General features: G+C 46.4%; 1 protein-coding gene across 3 annotated transcripts in view; it reads right to left on the reverse strand.

Moving 5' to 3' along the window:
* The window catches only part of WNT5B (Wnt family member 5B), a 118,474-nt gene that overhangs the window by 22,151 nt on the left and 68,927 nt on the right, over nucleotides 1-27,396 (reverse strand). Inside the window, exon 1 of one of the 3 annotated variants that reach the window (XM_025402915.1) lies at nucleotides 12,530-13,014. The exons of the other annotated variants lie outside the window; for them this stretch is intronic. The gene's annotated coding sequence lies outside the window, so the exon portion shown is untranslated. Of the gene's footprint in view, nucleotides 1-12,529; nucleotides 13,015-27,396 lie in introns of those variants that run through there. 3 annotated transcript variants of the gene reach the window in all.

The raw sequence follows: 27,396 nt of genomic DNA on the forward strand, positions 1-27,396 counted from the left end.
ACCACTTGGCCTGTAGTGGTGGCTCAGGAGTTCGAGACCAGCCTGATTGACATGGAGAAACCCTGTCTCTACTAAAAATACAAAATCAGCCAGGCATGGTGGCACATACCTGTAATCCCAGCTACTCGGGAGGCTGAGGCAGGAGAATTGCTTGAACTCGGGAGGTGGAGGTTGCAGTGAGCTGAGGTCGCACCATTACACTCTAGCCTGGGCAACAAGAGTGAAACTCTGTCTCAAAATAAAAATAAAAATAAAAATACACTTGTGGCCAGGTGCAGTAGCTCACACCTACAATCCCAGCACTTTGAGAGGCTGAGGTGGGAGGCTTGCTTGAGCCCAGGAGTTCAAGACCAGCCTAGGCAACACAGTGAGACCCTGCCTCTACAAGGAATGTAAAGTTAGCCGAGCGTGGTGGCGCCGGGGAGGCTGAGGCTAGAGGATCACTCGAGCCCAGGAGTTCACGGCTGCAGTGAGTCGTGATTGTGCTATTGCACTTCAGCGTGGGTGACAGATTGAGACCTTGTCTCAAAAAAAAAAAGAGAGACAGAAAAAAACAGGCCGGGTGTGGTGCTCATGCCTGTAATCCTAGCACTTTCGGAGGCCGAGGCAGGAGGATCACTTGAGGTCAGGAGTTCGAGACCAGCCTGGCCGACATGGCGACACCCGTCACTACTAAAACTACAAAAAGTAGCTGGGCGTGGTGGTGCGCACCTGTAATCCCAGCTACTTGGGAGGCTGAGGCAGGAGAATCACTTGAACCTCAGAGGTGGAGGTTGCAGTGAGCTGAGATCACACCACTGCACTCCAGCCTGTGTGACAAAGTGAGCCTCCATCTCAAAAAAAAAAGAGAAAAAACGAAAGAATAAAAATACATTTGCAATTTTGTTCACATTCCTGGCATAACAGGGTAAACCATCTCAGCAGTCTTTGGAAAGGAAATGCTTCCCTTTGTGAACTCCTGGCTGCATTGCTGTTGAAGTGGGGGCCTCAGCCTGGGTGATTTCCATGGGGCAGGGGAGGGGCAGGTGGAGGAGGACAAGGCGTCGCTAGCTGGAGTCCTGTGCCTTCTCTCCCTTTCTCTCTTGTTGTAGAGAAAGGCTGTTTTTGGACCTCAGAACAATAGACAAACACCTCCTAAAATATACATCAGGTTCACTCATTTCCTTCCCAATTTCCAAGTGAGTACTCACCCTCCTGACATCTGAACACCAGAGTAGTTCTCCATGGTCTCACTCACAAGTGCACATAGATACAACACCAGTTTTCTTTCAAATACTCATTTGACATCATAATATTCCCCTATTTGAAAACTTACAGTGGTTCCCAATTATTTATTTCCAATTTGGTCTCATCTTACCTCTCATTGTTTTCCTGTATTTCCCAACATGAGGTCTCCTTTTCCAATCTCCTTCTACTCCTAGAACAAACCCCACTTTTCCTCCAAGACCTCATTCTGATCCTCTTCCCAAGGAAGCATTCTCCTCTGCTCTGCAGCAATCCAGATCTGAAGCTCCTTTCACATCCATGCTCAAGATTCGCTCCCTCCATCAAACCATGCTTGATTAATCCCACCCCATGAGAATCTCATCCCCTGAGACCTCTTTGGCCTTTATGAATCCATGTATCTCATGGTCTGCACCTCCCTACCCCACTTATGCTGCCTTGGGCTGTTTTTTAGGTGAAGTATAAACGTCTTACTTCTCTAGTATATCAAATGCTTCCTAAATGTTCAAACTTACCTTTTCGACTTTCTCTGAGAGCCTCTTTGTGCCCAGTATCATTTTACTCAGCAGTAACAAATGTCTTCTGATTGATAACCAATGACAATAGCTAGTATTAATCAACGTTTATTAAGCACCTCCTAGTGCACCGAACTGTGTTTCACATCTATTTTTCTCATTTAATCTTTACTAAAATTTGTGGCATATGCCATTATTATTCTCACTTTGAAAATAGGGAAACTAAGGCCGGGCACGGTGGCTCACGCCTGTAATCCCAGCACTTTGGGAGGCCAAGGTGGGCGGATCACGAGGTCAGGAGATCGAGGCCATCCTGGCTAATGTGGTGAAACCCCATCACTACTAAAAATACAAAAAATTAGCCAGGCGCCTGTAGTCCCAGCTACTTGAGAGGCTGAGGCAGAAGAATGGCGTTAACCCAGGAGGCGGAGGTTGCAGTGAGCTGAGATCGCGCCACTGTACTCCAGCCTGGGTGAAAGAGCGAGACTCCATTGAAAGAAAAGAAAGAAAAGAAAGAAAGAAAGAGAGAAAGAGAGAAAGAAGAAAGAGAGAGAGAGAGAGAGAGAGAAAGAGAGGAAGAGAGGAAGAAAGGAAGAAAGGAGAAAATAGGGAAACTAAAATTAAGTAATTGTTCATACAGCAATTGAATGGTTGACCCTGGCTTGGAATCCATACTCTTCCCCAAATACAGGTCCTCTCTGTCACTAGAGCATAACACCTTCTCTGCTTTCTTTCTTTCTTCCTTTTTTTTTTTGAGACAGAGTCTCACTCTGTTGCCCAGGCTGGAGTGCAGTGGCATGATCTCAGCTCACTGCAACCTCTGTCTCCCAGGTTCAAACAATTCTTGTGACTCAGCCTCCCGAGTAGCTGGGATTACAGGCACGCACCACCACGACTGGCTAATTTTTGCATTTTTAGTAGAGATGGGTTTCAACATGTTGGCCAGGCTGGTCTTAAACTCCTGACCTCAGGTGATCACCTGCCTTGGCCTTCCAAAGTGCTAGGATTACAGGCGTAAGCCACCACACCGGGCCTGCTTTCTTTTCTTCGTTGCACCATGGCCCTGTTACTAAGGCTGCGAATAGTGTGAAAGTCAGAAAACAACATTCTGATATATAGCAGGTAACACAAAAAGCACGGTTTATAAAACATGCAAAGTTACTAGTATTAATACACATACTTAGATACACACACAGCCTTGTGGGCAGAAAGAGCCAGACTTCTCCTCTAGCCAAAATGATATGTGGGTTGAGAACAGGCCAGGCTGCTTAAAGCTGAAGGAATTAAAATACAATAGTTTTAAAGAGTTGTACTTAGTTTTACTTGGGGATGAAAAAGACAAAGCAGGTCAAGAGCTAAGGGTCTGGAAGGGTGGACCCGGGTTTAGTGTGAGGGGCTCATGGGAGACACCGGCAGAGGTGAGGTACAGAGTGAATGTGAAGAAACATAAGGTTTGGAGAGAACGTGGAAGGACGTTTTAGATTAGTCTTAACGGTGAAACTGACCAAGAAACTATATCCTCAGCAAGAGAAGACTACTTTGATAGCACAAAATTGTCTTGCCTTTCAATGGATATGGCGATCAAGGAGCTCTGTTCAAAGCTTAGATTTGACCATGTGACTTCTCCGCTTAAAACCCTTCAAAGGTTTCCTATCTTCTAAAGGATGGAGTCACAACTCCTCATCTGATTACACGACGCCTTCCAGAATCTGACCCCGCCAACCTTTCCATCCTCTTTAGGATTTCATGTTGTGCTCTAGAACCCGGAACTCCTTATACCTCCTCACCCAACCCCATCCTGTTTCTCCCCGCTGTGCCTTGCTGACTTCTCCTCTCTGTGTGCAGAGCAGGCTCCTCTGTCATTGAGGCCACACCTTCCAAGAGGCCCTCCCTGACCATCCCTCCCAGAGAAGGCCCCCAGCAGCATCATTCTATTTCTAGCTTCTCGCATGTTTTCACCGCGGCGTTTAGTGTGACAAGGAAGAGTGTGGCAGGCTCCTCTGTTGTGCTTTTGTTTCTTCCCTCATAGGCTCTGGAAAAGGTCTTGTTTATCATTTTCTCCTCAGTGGATAGGACGTTGCGCAAGGGCATTTGCTAGAAAAATATTTGTTGACTGAAAGAAAAGAAAAGGCCCCCTCTGGCTGTCAGGGAAAGAGGAAGCAGGCCAGGAAGGCCAGCCTCTCGTGAAGACCAGGAGAGTCCCTTTGGCTTCCACACAACTCGGTCCGTTCACTGTGACGAAGCTGCTTCCACCGTGGCTCCCCTTATCTGAGAATCCACTGCTAATTGAGGTTTTGGAGATTCCTGGTCCCAGACATATCTCTCTCTGTCTTCTCCTCAAAGACATGAGTCACATTCAGCTTCAAGTCTGGCACTGCTTAATAAGATAACGTAAAAATGTGTAAGACCTTGGGGAGCGCCCCAAGGTGCATTGGTCTAGCTGGGGAAAAGAGAAAACCTGTCCAGAAAAGTGTACCATAAGAAGTGTCAGAAGAGCCTAAGGGAGCAGCTGTAGTCAGGATGTGGGATTTGAGTAGGGCCTTGAAGAACGCGAGGGCTTTTAGCAGGAGGAAAAGAGCAGGAAGGGTTTCACGTGATGATGTGGTTTGGTTAAAGAGAAAATTTTTTTTTTTTTTTTTTTTTTTTGAGACGGAGTCTCGCTCTGTCGCCCAGGCTGGAGTGCAGTGGCCGGATCTCAGCTCACTGCAAGCTCCGCCTCCCGGGTTTGCGCCATTCTCCTGCCTCAGCCTCCCGAGTAGCTGGGACTACAGGCGCCCGCCACCTCGCCCGGCTAGTTTTTTGTATTTTTTAGTAGAGACGGGGTTTCACTGTGTTAGCCAGGATGGTCTCGATCTCCTGACCTCGTGATCCGCCCGTCTCGGCCTCCCAAAGTGCTGGGATTACAGGCTTGAGCCACCGCGCCCGGCCAAAGAGAAAATTTTAAGGTCCTTTTGGAAGAAGAGGAGAGAGAGTGCAATAAAGGAGGACTTCAACAATTTCCAATGTTTTCAGAATCGCTTGTTTGTGCAATGTATGTAGTCCCTCCACAATCTAATATGGGGCCAGGCATGGTGGCTCACACCTGTAATCTCAGCACTTTGGGAGGCCGGGGTGGGACAATCACTTGAGGCCAGGAGTTTGAGACCAGCCTGGCCGACATAGCGAGGCCTCATCTCTACCAAAAAAAAAAAAAAAAAAAAAAGTTAGCTGGACATGGTGGCACATGTCTGCAATCCCAGCTACTCAGGAGGCTGAAGCGGGAGGATCACAGGACGTCAAGGCTGCAGTGAGCTCTGATTGTACCACCACACTCCAGCCTGGATGACAGAGGTCTCTAAAAAAGTAAAAGTTAAATTAACATTTTAAAAATCTGATTTGGTATTCCCATCGATAATTCAGTATCGGTTATCCAGGAAAACTCCCATGATGACGTGCTTCCAGTTTCTGGGGGTAACACTGCAGGAATGGGGTCAAAGACACAGGGGACCAGGCACCCTGGGTACTGTCCTTTTGATCATAAAATGTGGGTTGAGTGAAACGTCCTAGAGAGCCAAATATAGAAGTTAAAATGCTGATTGATTACACACTTTCATTTCAATCATGCATGTTCTCTGCCTTTCAATTCTCTTCCTGGATCCAGGCCTGAAATGTTGGTGTCCTTTGTGACTCCTCCCTCTCCTTTGCCTTCCAAGTCAAATCAATTGCCAAGGTCCCTTGACTGTATCTCTATAGTGTTTTCTTTTTTTTTTTGAGACGGAGTCTCGCTCTCTCGCCCAGGCTGGAGTGCAGTGGCCGGATCTCGGCTCACTACAAGCTCCGCCTCCCGGGTTCATGCCATTCTCCTGTCTCAGCCTCCCGAGGAGCTGGGACTACAGGCGCCGCCACCTTGCCCGGCTAGTTTTTTGTATTTTTTAGTAGAGACGGGGTTTCACTGTGTTAGCCAGGATGGTCTCGATCTCCTGACCTCGTGATCTGCCCATCTTGGCCTCCCAAAGTGCTGGGATTACAGGCTTGAGCCACCGCGCCTGGCCTTATAGTGTTTTTTGAATATATTCCCTACTCACCATTCTTACTGTCTCACTCTGAGCTACTACAAGAGCCTACTAATTGACCTCTTTTTCTCTAACAAATTCCAAGTGTCTTATGTCCCATTCTTATCTCTTGAGAGAATAAATGAATTTCCCCACGCCAGTTCTCTAACTTTCAAAGTAACAGCCAGCAACCAGGTTTCTCAAAGTGTGGTCCACTCTATCTGCATCATTTGGAAACTTATTAGAAATACAAAATTTTTTTTTTTTTTTAGATGGAATCTTGCTCTGTCGCCCAGGCTGGAATGCAGTGGTCCACTGGAGTGCAGTGGCCTGATCTTGGCTCACTGCAACCTCTGCCTCCCGGGTTCAAGCGATTCTCCTGCCTCAGCCTCCCAAGTAGCTGGGACTACAGGTGCAGGCCACCACATCCAGCTAAGTTTTGTATTTTAGTAAAGATGGGGTTTCACCATGTTGCCCAGGCTGGTCTCCAACTCCTGAGCTCAGACAATCTGCCGACTTCGGCCTCCCAAAGTGCTAGGATTACAGGCGTGAGCCACCGTGCCCGGCAGAAACACAAATTCTTTTTTTTTTCCGAGACGGAGTCTCGCTCTGTTGCCCAGGCTGGAGTGCAGTGGCGCGATATTGGCTCACTGCAAGCTCCACCTCCCGGGTTCATGCCATTCTCCTGCCTCAGCCTCCCAAGTAGGTGGGACCACAGGTGCCCACCACCACGCCCAGCTAATTTTTTTGTATTTTTAGTAGAGACGGGGTTTCACCGTGTTAGCCAAAATGGTCTCGATCCCCTGACCTTGTGATCTGCCCACCTCGGCCTCCCAAAATTCTGGGATTACAGGCGTGAGCCACCCTGCCCCGCGGCAAGAAATATCCTACCAAGACCTACTAAATCTGAAGCTCTGTGGGTGGAGCCCAGCAATCTGTCTTAACAAGCCCTGCAAGTGATTCTGATGCTCATGAAAATATGAGAACCACTGTAATTTAAGCCATCTATGGAAATAAGTAATGAATTAATACACTAAGGCCTTCAAGTAAAACTATGTATTTTATTTTGTTATTTATGTATTTATATATTTTTGAGACAGAGTTTCACTCTTGTCGCCCAGGCTGGAGTCCAGTGGTGTGATCTTGGCTCACTGAAACCTCTGCCTCCCAGGTTCAAGTGATTCTGCTGCCTCAGTCTCCCAGATAGCTGGGATTACAGGCGCACGCCACCACGCCCGGCTAATTTTGTATTTTTAGTAGACAGGGTTTCACCATGTTGGCCAGGTTGGTCTCAAACTCCTGACCTCATGTGATCCACCCACCTCAGCCTCCCAAAGTGCTGGGATTACAGGTGTGAGCACCACCGCACCTGGCCTGAACTGTACACTTTAAATGGGTGAACTGTATGGTATGTAAATTATACCTCAGGAAAGCTGTTACATTTTTTTAAAGTGTTCCTGATGGTGCAGTTAATCCCACCCCACCAGAGATGTCTGTACATCAGGAAATTTGTCAAGAATAGCAACGCTCTTGACCGGCCAGGCGCTGTGGTTCACACCTGTAATCCCAGCACTCTGGGAGGCGGAGGCAGGCAGATCACAAGGTCAAGAAATCAAGACTATCCTGGCCAACATGGTGAAACCTGACTCTACTAATAATAGAAAAATTAGCCAGGCGTGGTGGCAGGCGCCTGTAGTCCCAGCTACTTGGGAGGCTGAGGCAGGAGAATCACTTGAACCCAGGAGGCAGAGGTTGCGGTAAGCTGAGATGGTGCCACTGCACTCCAGCCTGTGTGACAAACTGAGACTCCATCTCAAAAAAAAAAAAAAAAAAAGAATAGCAACACTCTTAATAGCTTCAAACCAGAAACAACACTATCCATCAACAATAGAATGGACAGAACAATTAACTGTGAGATACTACGACCATGAATTATTATGCAGGAAGGAAAACAAACTACAGTTACATGCAACCACATGCATGGACCTTCTGAACATAATATTGAGAAGAAGCAAGTCACAAGAAAGTATATGAACTATGGTTTCATTCACAGCAAAACTATCTTGTTTGGGGACCCACACGTTGGTGGTTAAGCCATAAAGAAAAGCAAGCAAGGAAATGATGACAACAGGGAGCGGTTTCCGAGGGAGGGGGCTGTGATGAGGAAGGAGCTAAAGGAAGTTCCCCGGATGCCAGCAATGTTCTATTTTCCAACCTGGTGATGGATATGCGGCAGTTCACACTATAGCAGTTTATTAAGTTGTGCATATATTATGCTGTATGCAATTTTCTGCATTACATTATACAACAAAAATATTTAAAAATGAAAAAGTCTTATTAATACCTAATGGCTTGAAGGTCTTTATATATTTTCTTGGTGGAAAGTACAACTATAGTCTCATGGGGCATTTGATTTTTTTTATTTTTATTTTTTGACTTAAAAAAGAGGATCCTCATACTCAAAAAGAAACAAATGTTGGGAAATTTAGGTACAGGGACAACCACGTGGGATAACTATTTGAGGGCAGGTGGGGCTGGTGTGAGGGAGTTCAGTGCAAACCACATGGGTGTTGCACATGCAGTGCCAGGCCTGGATCAACCGCACATGAAAGGCAGCCCCTATGCCAGGAGCCGACTCAGCATCTCGCTTCCTCTCTTGCTCAGTCCAGGAAATGAGGATCTGGCAAAATCACCCTCTGTCTCGCTTTTTTTTTTTTTTTTCGGTCAGTTATTACCATTTAGTCCTGTAGCTTTTTCTCTTGCATGATTTTTTTTCTAGATACCATTCTTCCCCAAAAGTCATTTTTAAAAGGTAGTAACCAAAGACGAATCCAATAATGTACCAATGACTTTATCTGCAAATTCCACTGCCTCTTACAAGAATCCCCGGATGCTCATCTTTCTTCTCAGCTCAATTAACACAGCCTTTCCCTGCCAGCCTTAATTATTTCTCCCGAGGGTCTCTGTCTCTAGGTCTCTCTCTAGTTCTTCCTTCCAAGCTTTGCTCCATGAATCCTCCTAGCCCTGAGGCATAGTATTCCTTTGGGTGATCTGCTTGTGTGTGTGTATAATCTACAGTTGGTAGAAATGAAAATAAAAAATTGGGCAGGGAGAGGGTTGTACCAGCTCCATCATGACCCCAGCAGTCCTTTGGGAAGCCTCATCGCCCAAATATTCTGTGTCTTTTCTCATTGTTTCTCTGGCTTGCAGAAGAAATGTCTTGGGGTGGGGAGGGGCTGGGGGCTCAGTAGGAGTGACGAGATTTAAATTCTGGCCCTTAGGCCGGGCGCGGTGGCTCAAGCCTGTAATCCCAGCACTTTGGGAGGCCGAGACGGGCGGATCATGAGGTCAGGAGATCGAGACCATCGTGGCTAACCCGGTGAAACTCCGTCTCTACTAAAAAATACAAAAAACTAGCCGGGCGAGGTGGCGGGCGCCTGTAGTCCCAGCTACTCGGGAGGCTGAGGCAGGAGAATGGCGGGAACCCGGGAGGCGGAGCTTGCAGTGAGCTGAGATCCGGCCACTGCACTCCAGCCTGGGTGACAGAGCGAGACTCCGTCTCAAAAAAAAAAAAAAAAAAAAAAAAAAATTCTGGCCCTTAAGAAAAATGCTAAATTACTCTTCCCCAGAAATGTGTGTATCATTCCCAATGATAATGTACATAATTTGGGAAGCATACGGCAAAACAGACCCAATCACAGTGCAGGGTGGCAGGGGCGCAGAAATAAATCCTGAGGCCTTCACACTAAAATCTAGTGCTTGAAGATCCAGAGAATAGAGCTTCCCGGCTTCCAGCCCCTGGTGCCTGCAGCAGTGTGAAAGTGACCAACTCATGCACTGTGAGAATAAATTCCACAAAGTAGGCAGAGCAAATCCCCAAGACTCTAGGTCCCTGTTCAGTTCCCAGAAATGGCAGATCCCAGATGACTCATCTGACTTGGAAAAGCACAATTTTCTCCCCAGTTATCAAGCAAAAGTCCACTGGAAGTCTTATTCTGTGCAGATGATAAGAAAGAGGAATTTCCCTTCTCCTGAATACTGATGAATTAAAATAGTTTTAAAAGATGCTTTAGGCCGGGCGCGGTGGCTCAAGCCTGTAATCCCAGCACTTTGGGAGGCCGAGACGGGCGGATCACGAGGTCAGGAGATCGAGACCATCCTGGCTGACACGGTGAAACCCCGTCTCTACTAAAAAATACAAAAAACTAGCCGGGCGAGGTGGCGGGCGCCTGTAGTCCCAGCTACTCCGGAGGCTGAGGCGGGAGAATGGCGTGAACCCGGGAGGCGGAGCTTGTAGTGAGCTGAGATCCGGCCACTGCACTCCAGCCTGGGCGGCAGAGCGAGACTCCGTCTCAAAAAAAAAAAAAAAAAAAAAAAAAAAAAAAGATGCTTTAGGAAAAAAGGCAGAAGTGTATGGGTAACAGGTGAGTGTGGTTTAGGAATTGTTTCAAGAGAACAAGGCTGTGCACTTCCTTTTCAAGGGCTGGAAAATTGAGGGGTGTTTAGATGCGCTCTCGTCTTGCAAGTAATCTATTTTCACCAGCTCTAGAATTTTGGGATATTGTACTATAGGGGAAAAACATTGATTTGTGCAATTGCTACTGTTTTCTGCAAATTCCTGTCTGCTTAGATAGAGTGAATGAAGTAAATAAATGGATTTCTGGATCGCCACCAAGGGCAGGGGGATAATGTCTCTCTATGCCATGCGCTAATTAGAATAAAAATGTGTCTTGTGCTACCAAGTAGATGTACTACTGTGTTTGAAAAATGGAGCATATTTTTAAAGGACCTGGGGAAATCATGCAACTTTTAAAACCAGGATCACCAATTGGCAGACAGCTGTCTTTTCTTTTCTTTTTTGGAGACATCGTCTCACTGTCACCCAGGCTGGAGTACAGCGGCACGATCACAGTTCACTGCAGCCTCGAACTCCTGGGCTCAAGCGATCCTCCCACCTCAACCTCCTGAGTAGCTGGGACTACAGGTGTGAGCCACAGTGTCTGGTTAAGTTTTTTTTTTTTTTTTTGAGATGGAGTCTCGCTCTGTCGCCCAGGCTAGAGTGCAGTGGTCCGATCTCAGCTCACTGCAAGCTCCACCCCCCGGGTTCATGCCATTCTCCTGCCTCAGCCTCCCAGTAGCTGGGACTACAGGCACCCACCACCACACCTGGCTAACTTTTTGTATTTTTAGTAGAAACAGGGTTTCACAGTGTTAGCCAGGATGGTCTCCATCTCCGGACCTCGTGATCCACCCGCCTCAGCCTCCCAAAGTGTTGGGAATACAGGCGTGAGCCACCACGCCCGGCCTAAGTTTTTAAATTATTTTGTAGAGATGGGGTCTCCCTATATTGTCCAGGCTGGTCTTGAACTCCTGGCCTCAAGCCATCCTCCCACCTAGGCTCCCCAAAGTGCTGGGATTACAGGCATGAGCCACGGTGCCCAGCCCAAGTGTCCTTGACTAACACAATGTTTAAAAATCTTTGGAATATGAATGTCTTGGTGGGAGGCACACAGGCTCTCTAACTTTCCCAAATCCCCACTGCTCTCTGTTGTATTTCTCCTGGCTACTTCACTCATTCATTTTGGAATGTTTGCAGCATTCACAAGTCATGTTCCAAAAGACTTTTTTTTTTTTTTTTTGAGATGGAGTCTCGCTGTGTGGCCCGGGCTGGAGTGCAGTGGCCGGATCTCAGCTCACTGCAAGCTCCACCTCCCGGGTTCACGCCATTCTCCTGCCTCAGCCTCCCGAGTAGCTGGGACTACAGGCGCCGCCACCATGCCCGGCTAGTTTTTTGTATGTTTAGTAGAGACGGGGTTTCACCGTGTTAGCCAGGATGGTCTCGATCATCTGACCTCGTGATCCGCCCGTCTCGGCCTCCCAAAGTGCTGGGATTACAGGCTTGAGCCACCGCACCCGGCCCCAAAAGACTTTCAAATTTGTCATGTGGTTTTTTCTTTTTCTCTCTTTTTTTTTTTTTTAAACCGAGTCTCGCTCTGTCGCCCAGGCTGGAGTGCAGTGGCACAATCTCGGCTCACTGCAAGCTCCGCCTCCCGGGTTCACGCCATTCTCCCGCCTCAGCCTCCCAAGTAGCTGGGACTACAGGCACCCGGCACCACGCCCAGCTAATTTTTGTATTTTTAGTAGAGACAGGGTTTCACCGTGTTCGCCAGGATGGTCTCGATCTCCTGACCTTGTGATCCGCCTGCCTCGGCTTCCCAAAGTGGTGGGATTACAGGCGTGAGCCACCGTGCCTGGCCTCTTTTTTTTTTTTTTTTTTTTTTGAGACAGGGTCTCACTCTGTCACCAGGCTGGACTGCAGTGGTGTGATCATGGCTCAGTGCAGCTGTGACCCCTCTGGGGTCAGGTGATCCTCCTACCTCAGCATCCTGAGAAGGTGAGACTACAGGCACGTGCCACAATGCTCGGCTAATTTTTGTATTTTTTTGTAGAGTTTCACCATGTTGCCCAGACTGGTCTTGAACTCCTGGGCTCAAGAAATCTACCTGCCTCAGCTTCCCAAACTGCTAGGATTATAGGCATGAGCCAGCCTATCATCTGTTCTTTAAAGGGACCTCAATATACATTTTAAAAATACATATTACATATATGATAATCATTGTACTAAATGCATAATCACTATTTAGAAATCTGGATTTCCACAGGTGGTATTTTCTGAAAGTAGTTATATTGACTCTTTTTCTAAACAATTCTGTAATTCCACCCCAGAAACTAAGTTTAGATAAGAAGTTTTGGCCTCACCTGATTCCAGTCTTCTCGCTCTCTTGAAATCTTACTGAAGCTGTCAACCTTCTGCTTCAAAAATTAGTAATTTCCGTTTGGAAGAATAGGATAATTATTTCATTTTTTGTAAACAGGCAGGAGATGAATGTTGCAGTGAATGGAACGGCTGAAGTACAGCACCCCTGGGTCCACAGCCCCTTCAATGACGAACCCCAGAGCCTGTTTTCATCAGTCAGGTACCCAGGGACAAACGGCAACACAGGGGCCGCGGCTAGAGGGACTCTGAAGGCAGAGCGCAGCGGAGAGGCTGCAAGCAAATTCTCCTCGTCACTCACTGCTCATGCAGAAATGTCACCTGGGTTTTTATTTGGGGGGAAATCAGTAGCTCTAAGTAATGTGGGTCCCTCTAATGCTGTCCCCAGCTGACGCCCCTGTGTCTCAAGCTGTTCCTTCGATGGTGCGGGGAAGACCTTCCAAACCCTCTGAGAGAAGAGGAGCCAAGCAGCTTTCTAAAGAAAACCACAGGCAAAACAAGTTCATGCCCACTCAGGCACAGCACCAGTTCCTCACTGATGAGAACATTCAAAGCCAAAGTGGTCACCTCTTCCGTCTCCCTCTCCAATGCTAAGCAGCCCACATTCCATTTGCCAAAACTAGAGTCCCTGCTGGCAAACCCCAGACCAGGTTTGTGGGTCTCACAGGCCCTGGTTTTGAGAATTAAATAACTTCTGTGGCTGCCTCAGGCAAAAGCATGATCACCAAATTCAGGCCTGGGCAGGTTACAGAGGCTTTTGGTTCACCACCAATATTCTTTAGTTTCTTTTATGGCTCTGTCAGGCTTCGTTTCACGGAACTCCTGACACTCTTGCTAAATTGCTCCCTCGGCTGCCTGTTTTCTTGGTGAAGGCTGCAATGACCGGGGTCAAGCCTTGCTGTCTATGCTGCCCCAACACGGGGCTCTGCAGAAAATGAAGGTAACACAAGGACAGCCTCTGGGAAGCACCTGGCATTCAGCAGGCACTCAATAAATGTTAACCGTTCATCATTTAACAAACGCTTATTGTAGGTTTACTGAATACGCAGTACTGTAGGGGATATTCCAATAAATTAATAAAATGCTGCTCTCCTAGGAACTCAATATCACTGCCCAAGATGGTAGCCACTGGCCACATGTGGCTATTTAAATTAAAAATGAATTTAAATTAAATGTTCAGTTCCTCCATTGCAGAAGCCACATTTCAAGGGCTCAGTAGCCACAAGTGGCTAGTGGCTATTGTTTTGGACAGCACAGATTATAGAACGTTTCCACGATCACAGAGAGTTCATGGACTCTTTCATAGTGCTGGTCTAGAGTGGAAGCCAGGCAAGAAAACAAAACATCACTTGTACAAAACCAAAACTTCCATTTGAAATCTATTGTGTAAATGTGGTACCGTAGGAGCTTTAACAGAGTTACTTGCAAAGTACCCTGACACTCAAGGGAAGGGTAGCAAACTGTAACCTACCGCCCAGGAGCAAGACCCCACCTACCAGCCGCGGAGGCAACCACTTTCTATTCCAGTGAAAACCTATACTTCTCGTCATTACAGACAATCTTTAGGAAAAGCAGCCGTCCTGTAAGGACCCAGAGAGCAATTTTCCATGATCAGAACTAAACCGTTAGCTGTTTTAAATCTGCTACTCAGAGTAAACAAAAAAGTTCAGACCCAGTGAAAATGCCAAAAAGTAAGTTAAATGGAATTCTTTCTGTGACTGTTAATTCAAATCAACTAATATTATTGAGCATCTATTAGGTCTTACTCAAAGTTGGGTAACAGGAAGCTTGTAGAGGTGAGGCAAACGTATGTGATTACAATATTTAGCAGGGCAATATGTTATAATGGAGGTTATCAATTACTATCCAAACACCTGAGACTATGTCGTTCCAATGGTGCGGATGCTCCCTGGGGGTGATGGTATTTGAACCTGTCCCTAAGAGGACAGGCAGGATTCTCACAGCTCGAGATAGGAGAATGAGACCCGCCCACTGAGCAAAGGCACAGAGGCCTGAAAAACACAGTTTCAAGTCCAAAATTCAACTTCAGAAAACAGAAAAGGGAAGGGGCAGAGAAAGAGCCAGAGAGAGAGAGAACCAAAGTCAAAATCTAAAGACAAACAAAAGGGATTAAATCTTGGTGAAGCAGAACCTTCCTACTGGGGCCCACTTATAAGGAGTTTGGGTGTCTCCTGTCATCTGCAGAAGACATCTGAGGCATCTGAACAGGGGACAGGCATCATCAGATGTGGATTTAGAAAAGCTCTGGTAATTGTTTGCTCCAACAATGATGGATGGAGTGTGGAGGGTAAGCGTCTGGAGGGTGGGAGCCCAGCTGGGAGGTCTGATTCAGTAGAAACACTACAAGGGGCAGAAGGAGAGCACTGTCAGCCTGAGTGGAAAGGAGATGAGGAGGTGTGGTCTGTGCCTTATGCAGCCATGGGATGACAAATGTCAGCAGCTGGAACCAACTACCAGCACAGGCCTTGGGCCGCTGGCCTCTGGTCACTGCTGAATGGAGATGAAGAGTCCTGATTATAGTCTATCTGCATGTGGCTTTGGGGAGGGCCCACTGTTTCTGTGGTCACCTCACCAGCTGCATGAGACCGCTGGAGCAGGTGTGATCTCCCTGGGATCCGGGCTATCTTGTCAGCACAGGCCATGGATCAGAAATAGTCACCGCTCCTGAAAATACAAACAACTTGAGATACATATCCCACCAACTAGGAGGAGTCTGCAGAACTCTCTAATTAAAATTAAGACACAATGACCATTAACAGTAGAAATAATTATTATTTATGCTTTCCTAGGCATGTGTGGATTTGTCCAAGAAGTTACTTCACTCTCATATGACATCCTCCTCCTTTGGACCCTCAAAGCCCATTGTAGCAGAGATCACTTGATGGTCACTAAAATTGCATGTTGCTGGACTATATTACCCAGCATCCATTGCACCAAGAGGTGGTCACATGGCTGGGTGCTATCTAAAGGTATGCTAGAAGAAGTGATGTCTGCAGCTCCCAGGGCTGGCCTCTAAAAATCTCCAACCAGGAGACCTCCAAACCCACTTTTCTTCTTTCAGCTTGATGCACACAAGCATAGTGGCCTTCAAAACCAGGCCAAAGATAGAGTGATAAATCAGAAGAAGTCCAGACCCCAAAATTACCCAGGAGAGACCTGCCTGTTAATAATGAACATCTATTTTGGCTTTTACAGGGGCTAGAAATAAATTTCTATGATTTTAGAGCCAATTTACATTTGGGAGATTTGTTTGTTAAAGGAACAGCAAGACCTTACCGAGTACAACCTCTTACAACATTTATTCTGTTTTGTATTAGACTTATCTATATACTTTTTTTTTTTTTTTTTAAATACGGAGTCTCACTCTGTCGCCCAGGCTAGAGTGCAGTGGCACGATCTCGGCTCACTGCAACCTCCGCCTCCTGGGTTCAAGCAATTCTCCTGCCTCAGCCTCCTGAGTAGCTGGGATTACAGGTGCCTGCCACCACGCCCAGCTAATTTTTGTATTTTTAGTCGAGACGGGGTTTCACCATGTTGGTTAGGTTGGTCTCGAACCCCTGACCTTGTGATCCACCCACCTCGGCCTCCCAAAGTGCTGGGATTACAGGAGTGAGTCACCGTGCCCGGCGAGACTTACCTATATACTTTTTATCCCCCTTTTAGACTGTACACACCTTATTTTTATTTGTAGTTGCTCAAGGGGTTTCTAAGATTATCAAACAGGCATCAATTGTGCAAGGATTATTATCCCCATTAAACAGATCTAGGCTGGATGTGGTGGCTCACGCCTGCAACCCCAGCAGTTTGGGAGGACGAGGTGGGAGGATCACTTGAGCCCAGAGGTTCCAGACCAGCCTGGGGAACATAGTGAGACCCCTATCTCTACAAAAATAAAAACATTAGGCAGGCATGGTGATGCACACCTGCAGTCCCAGCTACTCAGGAGGCTGAGGTGGGAGGATCGCTTGGCCCAGGAGTTGGAGGTTGCAGTGAGCCATGATCATGCTGCTGCACTCCAGCCTCGATGGCAGAGTAAGACTGTATCTCAAAAAATTTTTTTTCTAAAGATGTAGAGGTATCCAGCCACTCGCTCATCTAAGGAGAAAGAGTGAATGAGGGAATAGTGCCTGATTTGAGGTCTTGGACATCTTGTCTGTCTGGAAAGATAGGGAAGCACAACATCCTTGAGGTATTGAAAACAAAAAGTTTAATCCTATGTGAAGCTATTTGCTGAGAACAAGATCTAAATAAGAACTCGTGTTTTACTAATGCAATTCCAGCCTCCGTACAACCGTGTGACCCCAGACAAGTCACACAACGTCTCTAGGTTCCAGCCTTCTCAGTTAGAAAATGACGGGGCAGAGCCACATAAGCCCTACCGTCTTTTCCAGTCCTAACTTCTCTAGCATCTATTGACCAGTCAATCAATCGCTTAAATTGGACCATTAAGTTTATTGGGCCCTTCATTACTCTTTCAAAATAAGTTATTTTTAGAATTCCCAACCTTTCATGAAAGTAAAGCCCAATAAAACACTAAACTGGGTTTTAGTATTAAATGACAAAAGCGAATTAAGATGTTTGGATATTATCATTAAAAAAATTCTTTCTCACAATAGGGAAAAAATGCTATCAAATTTTAAACTGCCTTTCTTTGATTACTCGTGAGGGCATACATTATTTAGGTGTTTACTAACCAATTATATTCCCTTTTTCATAGTTTTTTTAGCTTTAAAAGTAGAACGCTTGCAGTAGGATAACAGGAGGAGATATTACTGCCTGCGTGTTTTAGCCAGCGGCCAACGAAAGGGGACTAAAGTATCTCGCCCAGAATTGTCACCAGCTCAACCTACTTGGAATTGCAGGACTCCCAGCACTGGTTCAGCTCTGTGCCTCTCAGAGTATGCCTGCCTTTCATTATGTGTGAAATTCAATGGAATAAAAGTGGCTGCAAGCATAGCATTGTGGGGTTCCATATTTATTCTCTCTCTGTGACAGCCGCATCCAATTTTCTCAGTTGAGAAGTCAAAGGGGTTACAAATTCCACCCAGGACCTGGAAATCCAGCTGGGCTGTTTGAGTTTTCTTCTACTTCTCCGTGAATAAAGATTCTACAGAAGGGCTCTAAACAAACAATGCTGCTAATGATGTGTGAGGCAGATGGGTCCTCAAACTCTCCTGGCCAGGGGAACGCTGGCTTTGCCTGGCTAACTCCAGTGCAAAAAATTGCTTTTGCCAAAGAAACCTTGTAACTAGATATGCGCTTAAATCACACAGAACGGAAGTGTCGAATCAGAAGGCACTTTTTTTCCTCCCTGCTGCTTTTCCGAACTTAACCATGCTTTGTGACCACAGCACTGTCCTGAAATCACCCTCTGTTTCTAGGTGATACAGTGCTTGTGCAATGATTCAAATGATGAAAGAAAAAAAAAAAACCCCAAAACTCCCCCCTCCCATCTGGGTTCTATCAGCACAATCAAACAACACTGTTGGTTTCAAAAGCATTTAGAAATGTAGCTTTAAAAATAAGGTTAAAAAACGGACAGAAAGAGAAATTCTAATGAGGACCCTCTGCAAAAAATGCCCAGTGGCCAGTGTCCTAAAGTTCAAGTCCAGGAAACATGAGTAATGGTCTCCGGCAGATCTCAACTACTGGAGCAGGAATAAGGGAGGTGTGTTCTCCGTCTCCTGCAAAAGGGCCTCATCCTTGTGGACGTTACTGGATCTGAGGCTCCAAGATACCACAAATAAATGCATGCTACTGGCACACGGCATCACCGCGGTTTCCTTGTCTCCCAGGCTGCATAAGAAAAGCCTCGCTTCTTCTACTCATACGTAAGCACATTCACTGTTCCATAGGAAGCCTATGCTCTGGGCGGCACCCACAGATGAAAGTGAGAACAGGAATGTAAAAGTGCATCCCAGTGACTATCTCCAACTCAAAATGACTGAACCCCTGGGAAAATCTCAGTGGTACAACGTATTCATGTTTGTGTGAAAACAAACCACACATCCAACACTAAAAGCCAATATCAATAACCAAAAAGTCAATGGAAAACAGTGCAGTATAACATAGCAAGTACAATATGACCTGATTTGGTTCAGTGGGGAACAGCATGGGAAGGTATGTGGCAAGTGATAAAACTATTGCATTTTTCCAACATTAAGAAAACATTGTCAAAGACAGAGGCAAAACCAGAATGCCTTGTGTTCTTCACCCCAGCTCCTACGCAGCCCCAGACTTCTCCCCATCTGTACATGAGAAATAAGCTCCCTTTCCCCCTTCTTTCCCATACTCACTGCCCAGCCCAACACATATTTTTTTAAAATTATTTTGGAAAAAAAAAATAGAGACTAGGTCTCACTGTATTGCCCAGGCTGGTTTTGAACTCCTGGGCTCAAGTGATCTTCGTACCTTGGCCTCCCAAAGTTTTGAGATTACAGGCATGAGCCACCGCACCCAGTCCCCAACACCTATTAACCAGAGACAAACAATCAAAATTAGAGTCAATATTTATTGAGTGCTAACTGCATACGTGGTACCAGGGGCTGAGGGATGGGATGAACAGAGGCCTGGCGAGGTGAAGGGTAATGAAGAGAAACAAAATCGTTGCCCCAGTTCAGCAGCGAAAGCGGCCAGGCCAGAAAAGGCCAGGGAAGGAGTGGTAATCACAGGCAAGAGAAGGGTGGAGGGTTCAGGGGTACGGTCATGTTCTCATCTGTGTAAAACTCTGGGCAGCAGCCACTGTAGGATCTGTCCCTATTTGGTTACCCTGTTTGAACAAACACACCTGGAGATAATTTGTATGCACAGAATTAAACTTTTCTTGACCCATTAAACCCCTTCTGACTTAAAAAATAAATAAATAAAAACGTTTTAAAATTGAAACAAAACACACAGACTAAAACCCACAAGTCTTAAATATACAGCTTGATGAGTTTTCACATATGTGTAGACCCATGAAACTAAGACCCACACCAAGAACCACCTAACCATGGGCAAACCAAATTGATATGCTGCAGATAAATGCAAGAGTAGAATCTAGTTGGATCTCTAATATACCTTTTAAAAGTTGTTTCAGCTGGGCACTGTGGCCCACGCCAGAAATCCCAGCATTTTGGGAGGCTGAGGCAGGAGGATCACTTGAGACCAGGAGTTAGAGACCAGCCTGGGCAATATAGGGAGACCCTGTCTGTACAAAAAATTTAAAAATTCGCTGGGTGTGGTGGTACATGCCTGTAGTCCCAGCTGCTTGGTAGGCTGAGGCAGGAGAATAGCTTGAGACCAGGAGTTCAAGGCTGCAGTGAACCATGATTATACCACTGCACTCCAGCCTGAGCAACAGAGACAGTCTCAAAAAAAAAAAAGAGAAAAAAAGAAAATATAAAAGTTGTTTCACTGTTGTTATTTATTCTGATATTTAGAGACAGTTTACTCCTTCTGGGGGTTTGTGGGTGGGAAGTCAACCAACAAGGATCTAGGAAATACTAGGAAATATTCTAGCAGGCACTCACACACTCATTCAGGATAGAATTTTCTACTTGTTGGCTGGGCGCGGTGGCTCAAGCCTGTAATCCCAGCACTTTGGGAGGCCGAGACGGGCGGATCACAAGGTCAGGAGATCAAGACCATCCTGGCTAACCCGGTGAAACCCCGTCTCTACTAAAAAAAAAACAGAAAAACTAGCCGGGCGCGGTGGCGGCGCCTGTAGTCCCAGCTACTCGGGAGGCTGAGGCAGGAGAATGGCGGGAACCCGGGAGGCGGAGCTTGCAGTGAGCTGAGATCCGGCCACTACGCTCCAGCCTGAGCGACAGAGCCAGACTCTGTCTCAAAAAAAAAAAAAAAAAAAGAAAGAAATATTTAGGGAAACAGGCTCCGACTTACTGCCACCACGTATTTTGCATCCCTAATATTTAGGAACAAGGCGTGAAACAGTTGACTTTTATATGTAATCTGGGCGCTTCCTCTTACATAACGCCACAAACTTCTCGTTCTCTCCAACTTTTTTTTTCCGTTTGCAAGACATTTCTTTCCCACAGTAGGACAGTGACAGTTGACAATTTTTTTTTTTTTCCCCATATCTTCCATTCTTCTTTTTCTAGCTTTTTTTTTTCCGGCCCAGGAGTGCGGTGGTGCGATCTCAGCTCACTGCAAGCTCCGCCTCCCGGGTTCACGCCATTCTCCTGCCTCAGCCTCCCGAGTAGCTGGGACTACAGGCGCCGCTACGGCGTCAGGCTAATGTGTGTGTGTGTGTGTGTGTGTGTGTGTGTATTTTTAGTAGAGACAGGGTTTGACGGTGTTAGCCAGGATGGTCTCGATCTCCTGACCTTGTGATCCGCCTGCCTCGGCCTCCCAAAGTGCTGGGATTACAGGAGTGAGCCACCACGCCCGGCCTTCTAGCTTTGTCTTAGAATTAAAATAGTTTCAAAAATAAACTTGATTTTCTTTAAAAGAAAAAACAAACAAAAACCCTTAGTCTGGAACACAACCCATAGTTGGAAGTGAACCACCTGCTCTCTCCCAGGGCCATGGATAACTCAGTGTTAACCATGGGATTATGCTGGCCGAGAATTTCAAAATGCTCCTATTTAAGCACTTACTATCTTATACTATATAACACTGAAAAATACTAGTTAGCGTATTAATTTATGTAGTAGCCCCAACTTTCTATCAGTTTGTGACATTTTACAGGGTGTTTTTTTTTTTTTTTTTTTTTTTTTTTTTTTTGAGACGGAGTCTCGCTCTGTCGCCCAGGCTGGAGTACAGTGGCCGGATCTCAGCTCACTGCAAGCTCCGCCTCCCGGGTTTATGCCATTCTCCTGCCTCAGCCTCCCGAGTAGCCGGGACTACAGGCGCCCGCCACCTCGCCCGGCTAGTTTTTTGTATTTTTTAGTAGAGACGGGGTTTCACCGTGTTAGCCAGGATGGTCTCGATCTCCTGACCTCGTGATCCGCCCGTCTCGGCCTCCCAAAGTGCTGGGATTACAGGCTTGAGCCACCGCGCCCGGCCTACAGGGTGTTTTTAATAAGCAATATGTTTACAATGAAAGTTGTGATGGTCAGGATGCTGACATAGTATTAAGGAGCAAATGTGTATTAAACTTTATTAGCAGCTCCTGGGCATTTCCTGTAGTGAAGCTTTACAGACTAAGACACGTTTCTGATTAAATCACAAGGCAAGCTGACTCCATTTTAGCTCTGCCAGTGGTGACAATTTCTTAGTATACTATTATTTAAAGTATGCCCTACTTTTTAAAGTTTATAGATATAAAAGCAGGAAAGTGGCTGAAAGAGGGATCCCAAAGATTGTGTTTTCCATTTTCCCATAGCACTTTAGCAGCTATTGACATGCCTGCGGACATACACAATCACTCCATTTGAAATTTCTCCTTTTCCTCTCTTATTGCAGGAATATAAATGAGCAATCCTAATCACATAGCAGTCTAAGTGATCGCTGGGGGTGGTGGCTCACGCCTGTAATCCCAGCAGATCATGAGGTCAGGAGATCGAGCCTATCCTGGCTAATACGGTGAAACCCCGTCTCTACTAAAAATATAAAGAACTAGCTGGGCATGGTGGTGGGCACCTGTAGTCCCAGCTACTCGGGAGGCTGAGGCAGGAGAATGGCGTGAACCCAGGAGGTGGAGCTTGCAGTGAGCCGAGATCGTGCCACTGCACTCCAGCCTGGCGACAGAGTGAGACTCCATCTCAAAATAAATAAATAAATAAATAAATAAATAAATAAGTGATCAAACCTTTATGTACTGTAGCGAATTTCTTACCATTCCAATTGTTCACAAATTTATTGAAATATCAAGTAAAAAGGCAACAATAGGCCAGGTGCAGTGGCTCGTACCTGTAATCTCAGCACTTTGGGAGGCCAAGACTGGTGGATCACCTGAAGTCAGGAGTTCAAGACCAGCCTGGCCAACATGGTGAAACCCCATCTCTACTAAAAATACAAAAAAATTTAGCTGAGCGTGGTGGCATGCCTGTAGTCCCAGCTATTCAGGAGGCTGAGGCAGGAGAATCCCTTGAACCCGAGAGGTGGAGGTTGCAGTGAGCCGAGATCGCATCACTACACGCCAGCCTGGGTGACAAGAGCGAGACTCTGTCTCAAAATAAATAAATAAAGGCAACAATAACAGACGACTGCGATCCTGAGTGTGCGCCTGGGTGGGGAGACTCCAAGATGCTCGGCAGGTGGAGGAGAGGTGAACTCAACCTCAATTGTTCCCGTGACCTGAGAAAGTGACTTCTCATTCTATGCCTTATTTTCATTTGTAAACAAACAAACAAAAAGCAACTATTGTCATTAAATGTCTACACAGTGCTTTTGTTAAATATCTACACCCTGCTTTGAGTGACATCTGGTTACTAAGATTTACTAGTATGTGACAACTCTCATTTTGGTTCCCTGAACCAGTTAAATTAAGGAATCCTTTTTTTTTTTTTCTGAGACAGAGTCTTGCTCTGTCACCCAGGCTGGAGTGCAGTTTTGTGATCTCAGCTCACTGCAACCTCCACCTCCCCAGTTCAAGCAATTCTGCCTCAGCCTCCTGAGTAGCTAGGATTACAGGTGTGCTCCACCACACCCCGTTAATTTTTGTAGTAGAGATGGGGTTTCACCATGTTGGCCAGGCTGTTCCCGAACTCCTGACCTCGTGATCCACCCGCCTCAGCCTCCCAAAGTGTTGGGATTATAGGCATGAGCCACTGCGCCTGGCCCATTAAGGAATTCTTGATGGTTACAATGGTAGCCACTGATTTCTTATGTTACTTACTTGAACTCTTTGGTCTTCAATAGTAAAGTTAGTTAGTTAGTTAGTTAGTTGGCTAATTTATTTTGAGACGGAGTCTTGCTCTGTTGCCCAGGCTGGAGTGCAGTGGCTCGATCTGAGCTGACTGCAACCTTCGTCTCCCAGGTTCATGCGATTCTCCTGCTTCAGCCTCCTGAGCAGGCGGGATTACAGGCGTACACCATCACACTGGCTAATTTTTATAGTTTTAGTAGTGATGGGGTTTCACCATGTTGGCCAGGCTGGTCTCAAACTCCTGACCTCAAGTGATCTGCCTGTCTCAGCCTCCCAAAGTGTTGGGATTACAGGCATGACCCACCGTGCCTGGCCAAATAGTATGTTTAAAAATAAAAAATAAACAAAGAATCTCACTGAAGCTTGAGATTGAAGCTCAGTCTGAAGCCCCAGGCAGGCTGTTCCAACTTTAGAGAAAATGTGGACCGGGTTTTCATGCCTCTTTAATTTCCTGCACACAAGGGGGAAGGCCAGTGCTTGGCATTACTGACCTCTTTAGGAATGACTGGATTCAGGAAGGCAGTGGCATCACGTGACATAAAGGTGTGGTTTTATCTCCAAACGCTCTTTTCTGGGGTGTGAAGAGTTAATGCTGGCACGGCTGAGCCTTTGCTTTTCTGCCCCTTGAGATTCTGGCTGGTTTTTTTTAACCTTTAACCCTATCCTCTTGGCGGAAAAGGGGACCTGGCTGTGAGCTCTGCCGCAGGGCCGATCCCTAAAGCTCCTCTGGGTCTGACATTATGTAAGAAATGCAAATGTTCTGGCTCATCCAGAGAGGACTTTCCAGCAAAGCCTGGCCTGGCGCCAGCACCTTTTCAAACAGGGAGTACCCTTCGCACTCTGGCTCAGTCATGCCTTAGGCGCCTGGCAGGGTCCCGCCTAACTCGGAGTTCCAAATCCGCTCTGAGCAACACTGATCTTGATCCCTTCTTGTCTTTTGAAATATTTATCAACATGCGAAAGCCTATGTGGATCCTGATAAAAATGACCTTTACTGGCAGAGAGAACATAGCCCCAGGCTAGGCAGAAGCAGCCAAGTCCGCAGTCCACTCCACAGTGGTGACAGTTTGGAATTTAGTCAGCTGTAGGCGGTCTCTAAGCCTGTGCCTACTTCCCTTGGAAAACAGAATTGAAACTGCTTTAAAATATTGCTTCTCCATGCCCACTTCGGCCCTCAGAACTGACATTCTGGAAAGAGCTCTAGCTGCGGTAATCATCCCACCCCACAGACATAAAATGGCACTTGACAAAAATTGACATGCGAGAGCCTCCCTTGAGAGCGCCTTCTCCTCTCCTGCTCCAGATGCTCTGCCTCGCCTGCTTCCCCTTCTGCTCTGCAGGGATACACTAATCATTAGTCCTAGTTGTCCTTTTCCCTCTTCCCAGGTCCTGTCACTCTCTTCATGCCCGGCCACACCCCGCTTTTCCTGGCACTGCCCCTCCATGCCAAAATCTCCCTGAAGTTCTACTCCCGGGCTGTCATTGGGAAGAGAGGTCACCGACACCAGAGTGGCCTTTTCAAGGATAAGGGGCTACTAAGGAAGTCACCGCTAGAGGGTGACATAATTACACACAAACACATCCCTGGTCATGCAGGGCCACAGTCAGCGGTGGGCCTGAAGGCATAAAACAGATAGCAGCACATCTACCCTGCAGAACACACACTCACACAGGCACAAACACACACACACACTCTCTCTCTCTCACACCCACACACACCCACTCTCTCTCTGTCACACCCACACACACCCACTCTCTCTCTCTGTCACACCCACACACACCCACTCTCCCTCTCTCACACCCACACACACCCACTCTCTCTCTCTCTCACACCCCTCTCCTACCCCCCCACACACTCTGACCTACTTTGGCTAGCACACCCACCAGAGCCTTCGAGTGTTTTGCACGATCACCACACCTCACCGTGACCAGGTCCTGCCCACAGTGTGGTCAATATCACACTCACTGTTAACTCTATTTTTGTCCCAAGCCAAAGGTACTTTGTTTTATGAGGAGTTGTTCAAATACATAATGGGAGAGCAGTACTCCTAACAAACAAAACATACCATACATTTACATGGCACTTTAAAGATCTCAAAACATATTTGCACATCTTTTTCCCTTTTGTTTTCAGTTGACATGTGTAAAAATTGTACACAGTTATACAGCACAGAGTGCTATTTCTATCCATGTAGGCTATGTATAATGGATCCAGTCAGGGTGATCAGCATATCCATCACCTCAAAAACCATTTCTTCGTGTTGGGAACACTGAAAATCCTCTCTTCTAGCTTTTTGAACAAATACGTTGTTAACTATATTCGCCCTACAGTGCTTTAGAACACTAGAACTTATTCCTCCTGTCTAGCTGTAATTTTACATCCATTAACTGACCTATTCCTGTCCTCCCCTCCCTGCTGCACTTCCCAGCCTCTTTCTTTCTTTCAGTCAGGATCTCCCTCTGTCACCCAGGCTGGAGTGCAGTGGTGTGATCATAGCTCACTGCAGCCTCGACCTCCTGGGCTCCAGCGATCCTCCCATCTCAGCCTCCAGAGTAGCTGGGATCCCTGGTGCACACAATGCCAGGCTAATTTCTCTATTTTTGTAGAGATGGGGGTCTCTGCATGTTGCCCAGGCTGGTCTCAAACTCCTGGCCTCAAGTGATCCACCCGCCTCGGCCTCCCAAAATGCTGGGATTACAGGCGTGAGCCACAGTACCTCACCCCTACTTCTATTTCTATGAGCTCAGTTGTTTTTAGCTCCCACACACGAGTGAGAACATGTGGCATTTATCTTTCTGTGTCATGGACCTCTCTTTATGTGGCATCATAGAGTAACTGCATCCTAGCAAGGTGGAATGCTAAACTTATATTGTTAACACAGCAAAGCATGGTGGCTTGGATATGGGCTCTAGATCCAGATCACAGAATTCAAATTCCAGTTCGGCCAGCTGTTTGGTCTTGAGCAAGTCGCTTCTCTGGGCTGTGCTTTCCTCATCTGTAAAATGGAGATAATAATGAACCCTCTTCATAGGTTGTGAAAATGGGCTGTTGTGACAATTAGGTAAATTCATATATGTAAAGACATTAAAAGAAGGCCTACTACTCAATAAATGCTCAATAAACATCAAGCTGTTTTCATTATGGTCTGTCACTGTACTAGGAGGTTACACACATTATCCCAGTCAACCCTCACAAAACTCCCAAGATTTGGAAATCACGAGTCCATTTTATAGATGAGACAATTGAGGCTCTTAGTGGTTAAATAACTTGTCCAAAGTCATAGAGCTAATAAGTGACCGAGTCAAGATTTTATCCTAGAATTCATCTGACTGTAAAACCCAAGTTCTTTTCACCATACCACTGGAGAAAATTTTAACCTTTGTATCAGAGGCGTTTATGAGCTAAAAGACAGAAGATGGAGGCGGGGGGGGGCGGACTATAGTTTTTTCCTATATTCTTTTTATTTTGCCAAAAAGAGATAGCTTTTAAGAAGTATAATTTAACAAAAGTTTTAAAGAAGAAAAAAAAAATGGGTACTAGGAGGTTCTACCAGTGATTCTCAGTTCTGTGATCCCCAGTTCCCAAGTGATGCTGACAGCAATGTGAGAAATGCAAATTCTCAGGCCTCTCCCCAGATATCCTGCATCAAGAAGCCCTCAAGTTTATTCGGATGTCTAGTCGAGCTTCAGAACCAGCGCTCTAAGCAAAAGAAAGAGCAAGAGTTGGGCCAGGCGTAATGACTCATGCCTATAATCCCAGCACTTTGGGAGGCTGAGGCGGGTGGGTCACCTGAGGTCAGGAGTTCAAGACCAGCCTGGCCAACATGGTGAAACCCCATCTCTACTAATAATATAAAAATCAGGCCAGATGCGGTGGCTCACACCTGTAATCCCAGCACTTTGGGAGGCCGAGGTGGGTGGATCACGAGGTCAGGAGATCGGGACCATCCTGGCTAATGTGGTGAAACCCCGTCTCTACTAAAAATACAAAAAAAAAAAATTAGCCGGGCCTGGTGGTGG

The sequence above is a fragment of the Theropithecus gelada genome, chromosome 11 (assembly GCF_003255815.1).
Source record: "Theropithecus gelada isolate Dixy chromosome 11, Tgel_1.0, whole genome shotgun sequence".
NCBI classification, from domain to species: domain Eukaryota; kingdom Metazoa; phylum Chordata; class Mammalia; order Primates; family Cercopithecidae; genus Theropithecus; species Theropithecus gelada.